This window comes from Pygocentrus nattereri, chromosome 12, assembly GCF_015220715.1.
Source record: "Pygocentrus nattereri isolate fPygNat1 chromosome 12, fPygNat1.pri, whole genome shotgun sequence".
Taxonomy (NCBI): Eukaryota; Metazoa; Chordata; class Actinopteri; order Characiformes; family Serrasalmidae; genus Pygocentrus; species Pygocentrus nattereri.
The window spans coordinates 4,380,332-4,395,626 of NC_051222.1; the positions used below are offsets into that span (position 1 = coordinate 4,380,332).

General features: G+C 42.5%; 1 protein-coding gene and 1 long non-coding RNA gene across 2 annotated transcripts in view; one reads left to right on the top strand and one right to left on the bottom strand.

Annotated features, from left to right (window-relative positions):
* The window catches only part of LOC108443648, a 381,331-nt gene that overhangs the window by 113,645 nt on the left and 252,391 nt on the right, over positions 1 to 15,295 (bottom strand). The window lies entirely within an intron of this gene.
* LOC119264776 overlaps positions 1 to 15,295 on the top strand; it is a 44,153-nt gene that overhangs the window by 3,241 nt on the left and 25,617 nt on the right. Inside the window, exon 2 of the long non-coding RNA XR_005131215.1 lies at positions 13,418 to 13,580. This is a non-coding gene — a long non-coding RNA (uncharacterized LOC119264776). The remainder of the gene's footprint in view (positions 1 to 13,417; positions 13,581 to 15,295) is intronic.

The window sequence follows — 15,295 nt, forward strand, 5'->3', positions numbered from 1 at the left end:
ATTTACAGTATACAGACCCAGGCTTCGGCAGAGCCTTTGACAGAGACACCGACTTGTAGGTTCTTCCCATGTGTGTTTATTGATTGTCACAGTTTTCTCTGGGGAGTCAAAAGGGAATTTAATGTTATTTCCTGTTATAAAGTGATCACCTTGCTGATGAAGTCTGGTTGGTATCCTGTTCTAATGTTTAGATCTCTGCATATAATTACATGGCTTTGTGATTGGAAATGGCTAATTTCATTTTCTGATTGGCTCATTTGGAGAGCTCATTTGCATGTTGGTGACGTGGAATGTTGGAGAGACTTTTCAAACATCAACTGTCGGTGGGCTCCCGAGTGGCACATCCGTCTAAGAGTTGGCCCGGTCATCAGGAGATTGCAAGTTCGATCCCTGGTGATGCTACAGCCGTCCGTAGCTGGGAGTCCAAGAGAGCACAACTGGCCTTGCTCTCTCTGGGTGGGTAGGATGGCCCCCCTTCTCTCCCCATCACTCAACGCAATATTAGACAGTGCAGGTGTCTGTTAGCTGATATAACACATCTGGCGTTTGGCGCTTTCCTCTGAGCATGTTCGGCTGTCCCGTGATGTTGCGTGAGCGGCAGTTCGAAAAGAAGTGGTGGTTGCTTTCACAGGTTTCGGAGGAAGCCTGTGCTATCGCGTGAATTGGGGACTCCTAAGTAGCAGTGGGTGGAATTGGAAATGACTAAATTGGGGAGAAAATTGGGTAAAATAAATAAATAAATAAAAAAAGACTCAACTGTCAACTAACGCTTTAGCTTTAGCATTTAGCTTTTATTGTTAAAATCATTTAAAATATGTGAAATGTTAATAGATTATAGATATTTTTCTTTGTCCTCACATAATTGCTTGTGCTGTTTGTGATTGATGCTGGAAGAGATTAATTTGTGCTGATCTCACTCCTACATTTAGCTGCTCTGCCTGTGTAGCAGACTTGAAATAGTAGTTGAGACCAGACACACACACCCCAGGAAGTGGAGATCTGAAGGTTTTTATTCCTGTACAAAAGTCGCATGGAGCAGTAGTAAGCTCAGGCAGCCAGAATAGCGCTCTCGCACTCCCCATACAAGCATCCACTATGCTTCTCACATGTTCACAAAACATGTGTAATAAATTATAATGTAAACATATTTGGCAACTGAAGACTAACTAAAAATTTAAACAGTCTATAACTGATTTCAAGTTACAATGCTTAAAGTATCGCAGATAATCACTTAAGCTACTGAACTCTGCTGCTTAATTTAAGCATAAAATAAATGCTGTACACAACAGTGCCACCAGATGGCACTTGGGAAACATGAACAAAAGGAACGGCATTAATACAACTTTAAAAATGCATTGTGACCGTATTGCGTCTTAACCAACATATTAGAGCCCGACAGATCTCAAATATTTCCTTTAAATCCACTTTACCAACACATACAGCGTGAACATACCTGAACAAAAGCAGCAGGGGGCAGTAGTAAGCTCAGGCAGCAAGAACAGCTCTCTCACACTCCCTATAGACAGTCAAACCTGAGCTAGAGCTAACTACTAACTTTTCTTTATACAAAGACATTAATTAGAAATGAAGTTCACATTACAAATATCTCAAAATTATTACAGCAAAAATAAATTTTTAAAAAGTGAATAAAAAAAGGAATAAAATAATAACCTCAGCTACACCTGGATGTGTTCCTCTCCCTGGTTTTTAGTTGATCTCCTAATGGCTCAGAGATTTTCCTTTTCTGTCTTGTTTTTTATAGTTTTGTTTTTAATGTATCCTTATGTTTCTTCAGATTATTTCAACTTTCCTCTTCTTTCAAAAATCTGGGAGCTCCCACAGACATGTCTCTGTCTCTCTCTCTCTCTCTCTCCCCCACATATACACACACTGTCTCTCTCTCTCTCTCTACTCCATACACAGTCTCCCTCTCCCACCCATACACACATTGTCTCTCTCTCTACCTCATACACACACACACGGTTTCTCTCTCTCTCTCAATCCCCATATACACACATGGCCTCTCTCTCCCACCCATACATACATTGTCTCTCTCTCTCTCCTCTCTCTCTACCCCATATACACACACACTGTCTCTCTCTCTCTCTCTCTCTCTCTCCCCCACATATGCACACACACACTGTCTCTCTCTCTCCCCCATAAAAATACACACACTGTGTTTCTCTCTCCCACATATATACACATTGTGTGTCTCTCTCTACCACAGTCTCTCTGTCTCCCATATATACATACGTCTGTCTGTCTATCTCTCTCTTTCATTTACCCAGTCTCTCTGTGTCTCTCACTCTCTCTCCTTTTTCTCTAGTACTCTCTCACCTGTATGTTCTGTACTATCTGCTATCTCTTGCTGACACCCTCTCTCTTTCTCAGTTCAGTTAAAAGTTGCTTTATTGTCATGACAAATATTAACACTTGTATTGTCAAAGCCTTTGTAGAGTTTAAGAGCGGTGCAGAACATATACACTGCTCAAAAAAATAAAGGGAACACTTAAACAACACAATATAACTCCAAGTAAATCAAACTTTTGTGAAACAAAACTGTCCACTTAGGAAGCAACACTGACAATCGATTTCACAGCCTTTTGTGCAAATGGAATAGAAAACAGGTGGAAATTATTGGCAATTAGCAAGACACACTCAATAAAGGAGTGGTTCTGCAGGTGGGACCACAGACCACTTCTCAATACCTTTCTGCTTTCTGGCTGATGTTTTGGTCACGTTTGAATGTTGGTATTGCTTTCACACTCGTGGTAGCATGAGACGGACTCTACAACCCACGCAAGTGGCTCAGGTAGTGCAGCTCATCCAGGATGGCACATCAATGCGAGCTGTGGCAAGAAGGTTTGCTGTGTCTGTCCGCGTCGTGTCCAGAGGATGGAGGCGCTACCAGGAGACAGGCCAGTACACCAGGAGATGTGGAGGAGTCCTTAGGAGGGCAACAACCCAGCAGCAGGACCGCTACCTCCGCCTTTGTGCAAGGAGGAACAGGAGGAGCACTGCCAGAGCCCTGCAAAATGACCTCCAGCAGGCCACAAATGTGCATGTGTCTGCACAAACGGTTAGAAACCGACTCCATGAGGACGGTATGAGGGCCCGACCTCCACAGATGGGGGTTGTGCTCACAGCCCAACACCATGCAGGACGCTTGGCATTTGCCAGAGAACACCAGGATTGGCAAATTTGCCACTGGCGCCCTGTGTTCTTCACAGATGAAAGCAGGTTCACACTGAGCACATGTGACAGACATGAAAGAGTCTGGAGACGCCGTGGAGAGCGATCTGCTGCCTGCAACATCCTTCAACATGACCGGTTTGGCAGTGAGTCAGTAATGGTGTGGTGTGGCATTTCTTTGGAGGACTGCACAGCCCTCCATGTGCTTGCCAGAGGTAGCCTGACTGCCATCAGGTACCGAGATGAGATCCTCAGACCCCTTGTGAGACCATATGCTGGTGCGGTTGGCCCTGGGTTCCTCCTAATGCAGGACAACGCGAGACCTCATGTGGCTGGAGTGTGTCAGCAGTTCCTGCAAGATGAAGGCATTGAAGGTATGGACTGGCCCACCCGTTCCCCCGAACCTGAATCCGATTGAGCACATCTGGGACATCATGTCTCGCTCCATCCACCAACATCACGTTGCACCACAGACTGTGCAGGAGTTGGCAGATGCTTTAGTCCAGGTCTGGGAGGAGATCCCTCAGGAGACCATCCGCCACCTCATCAGGAGCATGCCCAGGCATTGTAGGGAGGTCATACAGGCACGTGGAGGCCACACACAATACTGAGCCTCATTTTGACTTGTTTTAAGGACATTACATCAAAGTTGGATCAGCCTGTAGTGTGTTTTTCCACTTTAATTTTGTGTGTGACTCCAAATCCAGGCGTCCATTGGGTAATAAATTTGATTTCCATTGATGATTTTTGTGTGATCTTGTTGTCAGTACATTCAACTTTGTATAGAACAAAGTATTCAATGAGAATATTTAATTCATTCAGATCTAGGATGTGTTATTTGAGTGTTCCCTTTATTTTTTTGAGCAGTGTGTATATATATCCGGAGAGACAGATGTTTTACCCCCTACACCACTTTCAGTAAGCCTGTAAAATAATCCTTGGTACCAAATGAAATCAAAAGCCTTTGTAAAATCTGTAAAGCATACAATTATTTTTTATTTTGGACATATTGGCATACATTAGGGTGTGTAAATATGATCAATGGTGTTGTAATTTCTTAAGAATCCAACTTGACTAGACATTGTGCTCAGGTAGGAAGTTTAAAAACCTACAAATTAAGATGCTACACATCAACTTCCCCAGATTACTGTTCACACTGACGCCTCTGTAATTATTAGGGTGGAATTTATTTGTGTGTAAAGATGGGTTTTATTTGTCCATGATATACAGATTTCAGGGAAGTCACCTACCCTCAGAACCAGATTAAATACTTTTACAATAGCCAACTGAAATTTAGAACTTGAACATTTCATTCAGTACCATCAGGCCCACATGCGGGGTTCTGTGTCTCCACTTAGTAAGCATTACATGTACTAATTTACCTGGGAAAATTGATTGTGATAAGATCTGTGTCCCCCACACTTGATGCTTTCATTCTCAGTACTCACCTGTGTAAGTATGTTAACATCCATCTTGCTGCAGATGATAATCAGTGTGTATGTGTGCTGAAGGTGAGACAAGGTGGGCTTCAGGAAATAGCTGGAAATATGTGGAGTAGCAGCCTGAAGCTTGGCATGTGTTAGTCAGAGCTGACATTGGACCCACCCTCCCGAGATCAAGCAAGACAGGCAAGACTCCCCAACTCCATAATAATTACAACCACATTTCCCAAAAAAGTTTTGATGCTGTGCAGAATGTAAATAAAAATAGAATGCAACGATGTGCAAATCATGTAAACTATATTTTTAAAGAAAGACTACATATCTAATGTATATGCCCAGTTTGAATTTGATGCCAGCAATATGTTCCAAAAAGGTTGGGGCCTGTTTACCACTGTTTCAGTATCTCACTCTGTGTTTGGGAACTGATGAGACACTGCTGTAGTTTTCAAAGAGAAATGTTTTCATATTCTTGCTTGATATAGGATTTTAGTTGCTTATCAGTTCAGGGTCTCCTTAAATTTCATAATGCACCAAATGTTATCAGTCAATGAGTGGTATGGTCTGCAGGCAGGTAATTTTAGCCCCCAGATATACAAAGCAATGCTGTTGTAATACATGCAAGTTTTGCACTACAGAATCATGTGTTTTTAATGCAGTACCAACTGAGGGCCCAAAGATCACAGCCAGCAAATAGAGAGAGATTTCTCCAGATTCCCGGAATCTTTTAATGATATTATGTACCATAGATGATGCAAAGCAAAAGTTCTTTATTTTATGTTGAGAAATTTTATTCTTGAATTGTTGCACTATTTTTTAAAATTGTATATTTATTAAATATTTACAAAAGGGTATAAGACATACAATAGATATAAGTAAAAATAAGAAAAAAACAGACCAGCAAACAAGCAAACAAAAATGGAGCTAGGTGTACATTACAATAATAATACCGTTACACTGCTAGTACATATCTCATCATAGATGCATACAAATGAGGTGAGTAGCATAAATTGACCTAGGTTAACCGTTAGTCTCCATCACTCTGGGCCAGTTGGTTCAGAAATGGCTGCCAAATCTCATAGAAAACCTTAAGCTTGTTCAATAAGCCATATCTGAGTATCTCCATGTGTAATGCACCTGTGATATGACAGCCAATCCTTAAAAGTGGGCACAGTTTCTGATTTCCACAGTCTTAAGATCAGCCTCTTAGCAATTACCACTCCATACATAAGGGTCTTCTGTACAGAGATCAGGTTCAAATTCAGTCTCATACATTTCAGAAAACCACTTGAATATTTCACTCCAAAAATGATACAGATTTGGACATGTCCAGAAAAGGTGGGCAACAGAGCCCTCAGCAGACTTCGATCACATAAGGGAGAAACAGTAGGGTAGATTCTATGTAACTTAGTTTTTGGATAATGAAGCCTATGCAGTGTCATCGATTTGTATCCCCAATTCCTTCTCCCATGCCATCTTAATAGATTGTTTGTCAGAATAAGTATGTTCAGAAAATAGCTTAACAAAATTGGAAACATAGTTCCTGATTTGTAAGTACCTAAAGAAATGTGTTGATGGAATAGAGAACCTCTCTTTTAATTGGCTGAAAGCAGCAAACTGTTTGTTAATGTATAAATCTTTTATTGCAACAATGCCTTTTTGCCTCCAGCTATCAAATGTTGCATTTCCTTCATCTCTCTCAGATGCATGATTATGGTAAACTGGAGCATGGATGGTGGTGTTTAACAGTCCACAGTTCTTCCTAATTTACTGCCAAATTATCAAACTATGCAAAATGATTCTGTTATGCAGCTTTGTGTTTGCAGGCAGACCAGGTACTGAAAAAAGGAGTGCTGGAAGTGAACTATTTAAGACTGTTCTCTTTTCAATGGCAACCCAAGCAGGAGAATCTTTTGAAAACCTCCACTGTATAATCATACTGCCAGTAGACTAGGGCCCTTAGATTTGCCGCCCAATAGATGAGTTTTTTATATTCTGTGAGCTTTGAAATTCCAAATAAAGGGAATGATTATGGAAACTAAAGTTAAAAAAAAAAAACACAGGTTTTGAAAGAGATAAGAATCTTGGCAGGGTGAGCATTTTGATTGCATTAACACAGCCTATCATAGACAGGGGGAGAGTGTACCACCTCTGTCCTCTTTAAGCTCTTCTACCTTTACAAGAAAATTAAATTTGAAGATTAGTTTAGGATTAAGAACTACTATTAGAACTACGTCAAGATATTTCAGTTTATCCGTAGTTTTAAATGGGAGGTTATTCAGAAAATTAACATCCAGGTCTCCACCTAGAGGCATACATTGACTCTTAGTGCCATCCAGGTCTGCCAGTCAATTGTACAACCCCAATTCCAATGAAGTTGGGACGTTGTGTAAAACAAATAAAAACAAAATACAATGATTTGCAAATCCTTTTCAACCTATATTCAATTGAATGCACTACAAAGACAAGATATTTAATGTTCAAATGGATAAACTTTGTTTTTTGCAAATATTCACTCATTTTGAATTTGATGCCTGCAACATGTTCCAAAGAAGTTGGGACAGAGAAAGATGATTATCCACCTCCCCAAGATGTACGGGTTGGAGAGCAGGGTGTTGCCTGATGCTAATAGCAAGAGGCTTGTCGCAACTGCGAACAATAACGGGCTAAGAGGGCAGCCCTGGCATGTCCCTCTATGTAACGAAAAAGGAATCGACCTATCTTGATTAGTTAAAATGCAAGAGGTGGGGTGGGCATATGTTTTAATCCATGAAGTAAACCGTAAGCCAAATCCAAATTCCTCCAACATTCTCCACATATATTGCCACTCCAGCTGGTCAAATGCTTTCTCCACATCCAAACAAAGTGCAGCTACTTCATGGTCCTTTTCATAATTATGATACATTATGTTCATTAGCCTTCTAACATTAAAAAAGAAAATCTACCAGGAATAAACCCATTCTGATCAGTGTGGATAATGGTGGCGATGCATTTATTCAATCTGTTTGCTAATAATTTAGTAAAAATCTTCATATCTGTGTTCAACAAAGCAATAGGCGGAAAGACGATGGATCTGTCTCATCTCTACCCTCTTAATATCAATGAGATATTGGCCTCATATAAAGAACTTGGGAATCTCTCTGGAATCTCTTCAAATGAGCGAGTAAACATTCTCAACAGTAGGGGAGCAAACTGTTCTGAATATTTTTTTTTTTTACACAATTCTATGCCATAGCCATCTGGGCCAGCACTCTTACCATTGGGAAATGATTTCATGGCATCAGAAACCTCCTGTCTGGTGATATCAGCATCTATATCTTCTCTAGCTGCTCTGCTCAATTTAGGAAGATCTAGATGTGCCATCCAATTGGAGATGTTCCCTTTTGCTTTTGATGTATATAATTGTTGGTAATATTCCCTGAAGCGCTCATTTATACCTGTAGGATCAGTGAGCGTATCTCCAGTTTTTGATTTGGTGTATGGCCCTGCTGGCTTGCAAACCCCTCAGCTGCCTGGCAAGTAGTTTCTGGGCTTATCCCCAAGTTCAAAATATTTTTGTCTTAATTTGAACAATTGGTCACTTACTTGGTCAGATAGCTGTTTTCAGCTTGAGAATGTTTTGCAAGGTGAGTGGGTCACTGGCCAATTTGTATGTTTTTTCCAATTTCCAGAAGACTTTTTTTGTTTTTCTTTTTTCCTTGAGGTTTCAAAAGAAATTATATGTCCCCTGATTACAGCCTTAAAAGTTTCCCACAAAGTGTAGTCTGTTACTTCTCCATTGTCATTAAATTCCAAAAACTCAGTCATTTTAGAGGATATAAACTGATCAAATGATGAATCAGAAAGCAGTGAAGGGTGAAATCACAATCTATACGGCTGCTGCTTATGGTTAAGATTAAGAACCAATGCGACAGGTGCATGATCGGAAATCAAAATATATTTGGAGAAAATTACATTCGATATCAAATTGGAATCTATTAAGAAATCAATTCTTGAGAAAGAAGAGTGTCTTTGTGAGAAGAATGAATCATTTCTGCTTGTGGGGTATTGAAGCCTCCATATATCAACTAGATTCATGTAAACTGCCAGGTTGTGTAAAACCTTGGAAGCAGCCCTAGGTAACTGATTCACCTGATTTACAAAAAATGATCAAAACACGCAGTTTAAGTCGCCGCCCACAACCAGAGGCGTATCCGAGAGACTAGGGATCAAGTTAAATAGTTTGATGAAAAAGTCAGGGTCATCAAAGTTTGGGCCATACACGTTCAAAAGTGTAACATGAAATGAGTTAAGACCTGTTATATCTGCCATTTGGGTCACACACAGTTGAAATATGTCTGAATGGGAGTTTTATGATTCAGAACCGCCACACCCTGGGCTTTACTGGTGAATGTAGACTGAAATATCTGATTAACCCAGCTACATCTTAGCAACTTTGGCTTAATATGTGTTTCTTGTAAAAATAATGTCTGCAGACAGCAACCTCAAATGGGAAAATTTTTTTTGCTCGTTTAAGGACATGGCCCAATCCACGGACATTCCAGCTGGCAAATGCTATGCCACCACCTCGCGGAGAAATATTAGGATGCGTCTCTAAGCAAAGTAATGACAAATTGCACACCTAACGCCCCAGCCAAACGATCATAAGAACATAAAGCAAAACATTCAAAATGTTAGAAACATTGCCCCCCTCCCCCCATCCCACTTTCCCAAATAAAGTGAGAACACAACCCCCACAAACTCACAGAGATGCAACCGGACCATAGGGGTTACTAACTTACAATTCCCTTATGCTAACACAAGGCCCTTGATGCTACCTCTCCAATAGTCAGAGATGATTAAACACGGCCATGAAAATGACCTGACCAATGCAATTAGCTAAAAGTCACATACCAGTCAAAACTTGTCCGCCAATGAACCGAAGTTGCTCAAGCTAAAGTTTCAACGAAAGCCATTGCCTCTTGTGGTGAGGCAAATATCTTCTCCGAATCATGCAGCGAGACCTGGAGCCGAGCCGGATAGACGAAGCCGATCCTCGCGCCAGCCTCTTTAAGCCTCCTTCGAGCGTCGTCAAATGCCTGTTGTTGTTTCATAAACTCCCCAGGGAAAGATGTGGATTGCTTTGCCCCTGTAGCTCAGTGGAAACTGCTGACGAGCCAGCTGTAGTATCTTTTCTTTTTTTTGGAAGTGATGAATCCGGGCCATCATTATCCCATCAGAGGACTGCTTCCCAAAGCGATGAGCTTGATCCACTACGATTGGCTTGAGGAAATTGCTAGCACCCAAAACTCGGTCAGGAGCTCCACCGGACGTCCTTTCTCGATCATCTCGGGTAAGCCAACGACTAACATTCTGACGTCTTGAGCGAGCTTCTAGATCAATCACTTTAGAGCACAGTGCTGCATTCTCCCCACGCATTTTGACGCATGTCTGTTCGAGACTGGAGAGGTGGCGATCAACACTAGAGTTAGCATTTTCAACTTCTGTCACATGGTTCCCCAGACTCAGCAGAGACGCCCGAGTGGATGCCAGAGTCGTCATCAGTCAGTCATCATCTTGCTCAAATTCTATATCGCTAAAAGGATATTTGTTGATTCTACATCTTCGGAGATTGGGTCTGGTGATGCCTCACGTCCGGCTAGCTCTGCTAGCACATTAGCCTCTCTGGGATCATTGTCCGACTGTTTTCCACGTTCTGACTTGGGTGGAGCCGGAGGTTTTGGTGGCATCTTCAGCCTTTCAAAGGATGGTAACAATAAAGAATAGTCGGTAGAGCTTGTAAATATTGAGATAGTGAACGAATAATTCAGAACATGGAGAGGAGCACGGGAGAAACATGTCTATTCCAACTGGTACTCACTAGTGCTGAATTGTTGCACTATTTGATGGTGCAGTCTTTCACAGAGTGGTGAACCCCTCCTCATCTTTACTTCTGAAAGACTCCACCTCTCTGAGATGCTCTTTTTGTACCCAATCACATTACTGACCTGTTGCCAATGAACCACCAGGTGTTTTATCATTACTGGCCTTTTGTTGCCCCATCCCAACTTTTTTGGAATGTGTTGTTGGTATCAAATTCAAAATGGGCAAATATTTTTCAAAAAAGCAATACAATTTCTCAGTTTCAGCATTTGATATGTTGTCTTTGTACTATTTACAATGAAATATAGAGTTTACATGATTTGCACATCATTGCATTTTGTTTTCATTTATATTTTGCACAGCAAATGGGTAAATAAGGGTTTAGGGGTAAATAAAATCTTTCGGCTGCTCCCTTTAGGGGTCGCCACAGCGGATCATCTGTCTCCATATTGCCCTATCCATTGCCTCCTCTACTTTCACACCAACCATCTCCATGTCCACCTTCACTACATCCATAAACCTTCTCTGAGGTCTACCTCTTCTCCTTCTACCCTGCAGCTCCATCTCCAACACTTCACTTCACTGTCCCTCTGATCTGCTCATTTCTAATCTTGTCCAGCCTTGTGACTCCCAATGAAAATCTCAGCATCTTCATCTCCGCTACCTCCAGCTCAGCCTCCTGTCTTTTAGACAGAGCCACAGTCTCCAAACCATACATCATAGCAGGACGCACTACTGTCTTGTAAACCTTCCCTTTCACTCTTGCTGCTATCTTTCTGTCACACATCAGCCCTGACACCCGTCTCCACCCACTGCATCCTGCCTGCACCCTCTTCACCTCTTTTCTACACTGTCCATTGCTCTGGATGGTTGACCCAAGATATTTGAAGTCATCCACCTTTACGACCTCTACTCCTTGCATCTTCACCTTCCCACCTGCCTCCCTCTCATTCACACAAACATGTATTCCATCTTGTCTCTACTGACCTTTATTCCTCTCCTCTCCACTGCAAACCTCCACCTCTCCAGATTCTCTTCCACCTGCTCTCTACTCTCACCACAGATTACAATGTCATCTGCAATCATCATGGTCCATGGGGCCTCCTGCCTGACCTCATCTGTCAACCTGTCCATCACCATTGCAAACAAGAAGGGGCTCAAAGCTGATCCCTGATGTAACCCTACCTTCACCTTGAGACCATTTGTCACTCCAACTGCACACCTCACCACTGTCTCACTATCCTCTTACATGTCCTGCACCACCCTAACATACTTTTCAGCTACACCTAGCTTCCTCATACAGTACCACAGTTCCTGTCTTGGCACCCCATCATATGCCTTCTCTAGATCCACAAAGACACAATGTAGCTCCTTCTGACCTTCTCTGTACTTCTCTACCAACACTCTCAATGCAAAAAATTGCATCTGTGGTACTCTTTCTGGGCATGAAACCAAACTGCTGCTCACTGATCTGAACCTCTCACCTTAGCCTTGCTTCAACAACTCTTTCCTATACCTTCATGGTGTGGCTCATCAACTTTATACCTCTGTAGTTACTGCAGCTCTGCACATCACCCTTGTTCTTAAAAATGGGGACCAGTAAACTGCTTCTCCACGCATCAGGCATCCTCACTCTCCAGGATTTTGTTAAACAACCTGGTTAAAAAGTCCACTGCCTTCTCTCCAAAACATCTCCATACCTCCACAGGTATGTCATCTGGACCAACTGCCTTTCTATTCTTCATCCTTTTTAAAGCTGCCCTCTCTTCCACCTTACTAATTCTCTGCACTTCCTGATTCACTATCTCTCCCACCATTGTCCTCCTCTCTCTCTCTCTCTCTCTCTCTCTCTCTCTCTCTCTCTCTCTCTCTCTCTCTCGTTTTCCTCATTCATTAGTTCTCCTTCCATCTACTCAACACTCTCTGTTCACTCACTAGTACATTTCCCTCTCTATCCTTTATCAGCCTAACCTGCTGTACATCCTATCCAGATCTATCTCTCTGTTTAGCCAAACGATACATGTCCTTTACCCTCCAGCCTCTCATACAGCTCATCATAGGCCTGAGCCTTTGCCACCATTCTTTTCGCTATGCGACTAGCCTCACAGTACTCCTGCCTACTTCCTTCATCTCTCTGGTTATCCCACTTTTTCTTAGCTGCCTTCGTCTGAATATTCTCCTGGACTTCCTCATTCCACCACCAACTTTCCTTGTCTTCTTTTCTCTGTCCAGACGGTCTTGGTGGTGTTGGGACACCCAAAACATTCTTGCCAGTTTCTCTCACCACCTTAGCTGTATTTTCCCAGTCCTCAGGTAGCTCCTCACTGCCCCGAAGGGCCTGTTGCAATTGTTCCCTGAACTGCCTGCAACCATCCTCCAACTTCCATATTTCTTCCACTCTCTGCCCAGAACCTAGTGTCTTATTCTTTAGCCTATTGAACCTGGCCTACCATCGACGTGTACATACTCAGTAGTGGGTTACATTTGCTAAGGTTGAACGGAACATATATTTTCTAGGCAGTCTTTTAATCTGTCTAGCTCTGTTGGGTCTGATGAAGGAAAGCTATGGTTGATATGTCTGGAATGATTTCAGTAAAGTGTTGAGCTGTATCTGGCGTTATTGAATGCTTCATGCAATAACGGGGTGATGTATACACATTTTCCCTAAGATCTAGTTCATATGAAATTAGGTAATGATCTGAAACTACTGAAGTTTGTGGAAGAACAATTAGATTATGTATGTCAACACCTAGAGTCAAAACAAAATCTAAAGTGTGATTACAGTAATGAGCAGGCCCTATTACATGTTGAGTAATACAGAGTCTAAGATAGATGAGAATGGCTTTTTAAATGGATCTGCTGTGTTCCCAATGTGAATATTAAATGTTTATAACACTGAACTCTGCTCTCTCTCCCTGATTAAGCCCCGGATGTGCACCTCTAACTGATTCACCTTCTCCACCAGAGTAGAAGTTAACTGGCACTTCTCACAAACTGAACGACTGTTATCACTAGTGCTGGAGAGAGGATTATCACTATACATGCCACAATCCACACAAGTAAAGACAGCCATAGTAGAAGATAGAGGTACTTACTTCTTCAGTGGATTTAAATCTTACCACCAGCTTTTGTTGGAAAGCTAAACTGTAGTTTTCACTTTCTGTAGAAGGTAATCCTGTGAAAACAGCCTGTAAGGGCCACGGATGGTTAGTATACAATAAAAACACAGAAAACAGATTAAGCAAACAAAGATGCAAACACCCAGAATGAATACTAGCAGATCACATTTACATTTACAACATTTAGCAGACGCTCTTATCCAGAGCGACTTACAAGAAGTGCTTTGTCAATCTAGAGAAAGTATCTTTGCTAGTTACCAATAGCTTAGAGAAAAAGACAGTCCTGAGCTCAGATACTGCTAGAAACAAATATGTCACTGTTTCTTTTTCTCTTGGTGTCTGCAGAGTTGAACGCAGAACTCCGTGCCATTCAATGCAATACAATAACAATAAGATACAATACAGAAAATAAAATAAATGAGCATTGAACTATAAGCTGCACTTAAGTGCTGTGTAAAGAGATGAGTCTTCAGTCTGCATTTGAAGACAGCAAGAGACTCTGCTGTTCGGACAGCCAGTGGGAGTTCACTCCACCACCTAGGTGCCAGTACAGAGAACATTCTCGACGCTTGTCTTCCGTGCACCTTGAAGGATGGCGGGTCAAGCCGAGCTGTACTCAAAGTTCGAAGGGCTCGTGGTACAGTTCGAGATTTCACCATTGCCATCAAGTAGGTAGGGGCTGGTCCATTTTTGGCTTTGTAGGCAAGCATTAGGGTTTTTAATCTGATGCGCGCAGCTACAGGAAGCCAGTGAAGGGAGCGCAGCAATGGGGTGATGTGGCTGAACTTGGGCAGATTGAAGACGAGTCGTGCTGCCGCATTCTGGATGAGTTGCAGAGGCTTGATGGTCTGCATGGGAAGACCAGCTGAGAGTGAGTTGCAGTAGTCAAGCCTTGAGATGACCAGAGACTGCACTAGCACCTGGGTGGCCTCTCGGATGAGGAAGGGTCGGATCCTCCGGATGTTGTACAGTAGATACCTGCATGACCGAGTCAGGTTCACGATGTGAGTCGAGAATGATAACTGGCCATCCAGGGTCACACCAAGACTTCTTGCCTCTGCAGATGGAACAATCAGGGAGTTCTTGAATGAGATGGCAAGATCATGAGGACCTATAGTCGCAGGGATGAATATCAGCTCAGTCTTGCTGGGATTGAGCTTCAGGTGGTGGGCTGCCATCCATGTAGAGATGTCAGACAGGCATGCCGAGATGCGACTGGAAACCTGTGTGTCAGAGGGAGAGAAAGAAAACATTAGTTGAGTGTCATCAGCATAACAGTGGTAAGGGAAGCCATGAGAAGATATTACATCACCAAGAGAGCTAGTGTAAAGAGAAAAGAGAAGAGGACCCAGGACCGAGCCTTGGGGGACACCAGTGGAGAGCCTGCATGGAGAAGATGTGAACCCTATCCATGTTACCTGATAAGAGCGATCCTCCAGGTAGGACTTGAACCACTTCCACGCATAACCAGTGATTCCGAGGTTGGTGAGGGTGTCCAGAAGGATCGTATGGTTGACTGTGTCAAAAGCTGCTGAGAGATCAAGAAGGATCAGGACAGAAGACAATTTTGCCGATCTTGCAGATCGGAGGTTCTCAGTCACTGCGATGAGGGCAGTTTCTGTAGAGTGTGCTGGTTTGAAGCCAGACTGGTTGGGGTCTTGGAGCTGGTTCTGTGTGAGAAAG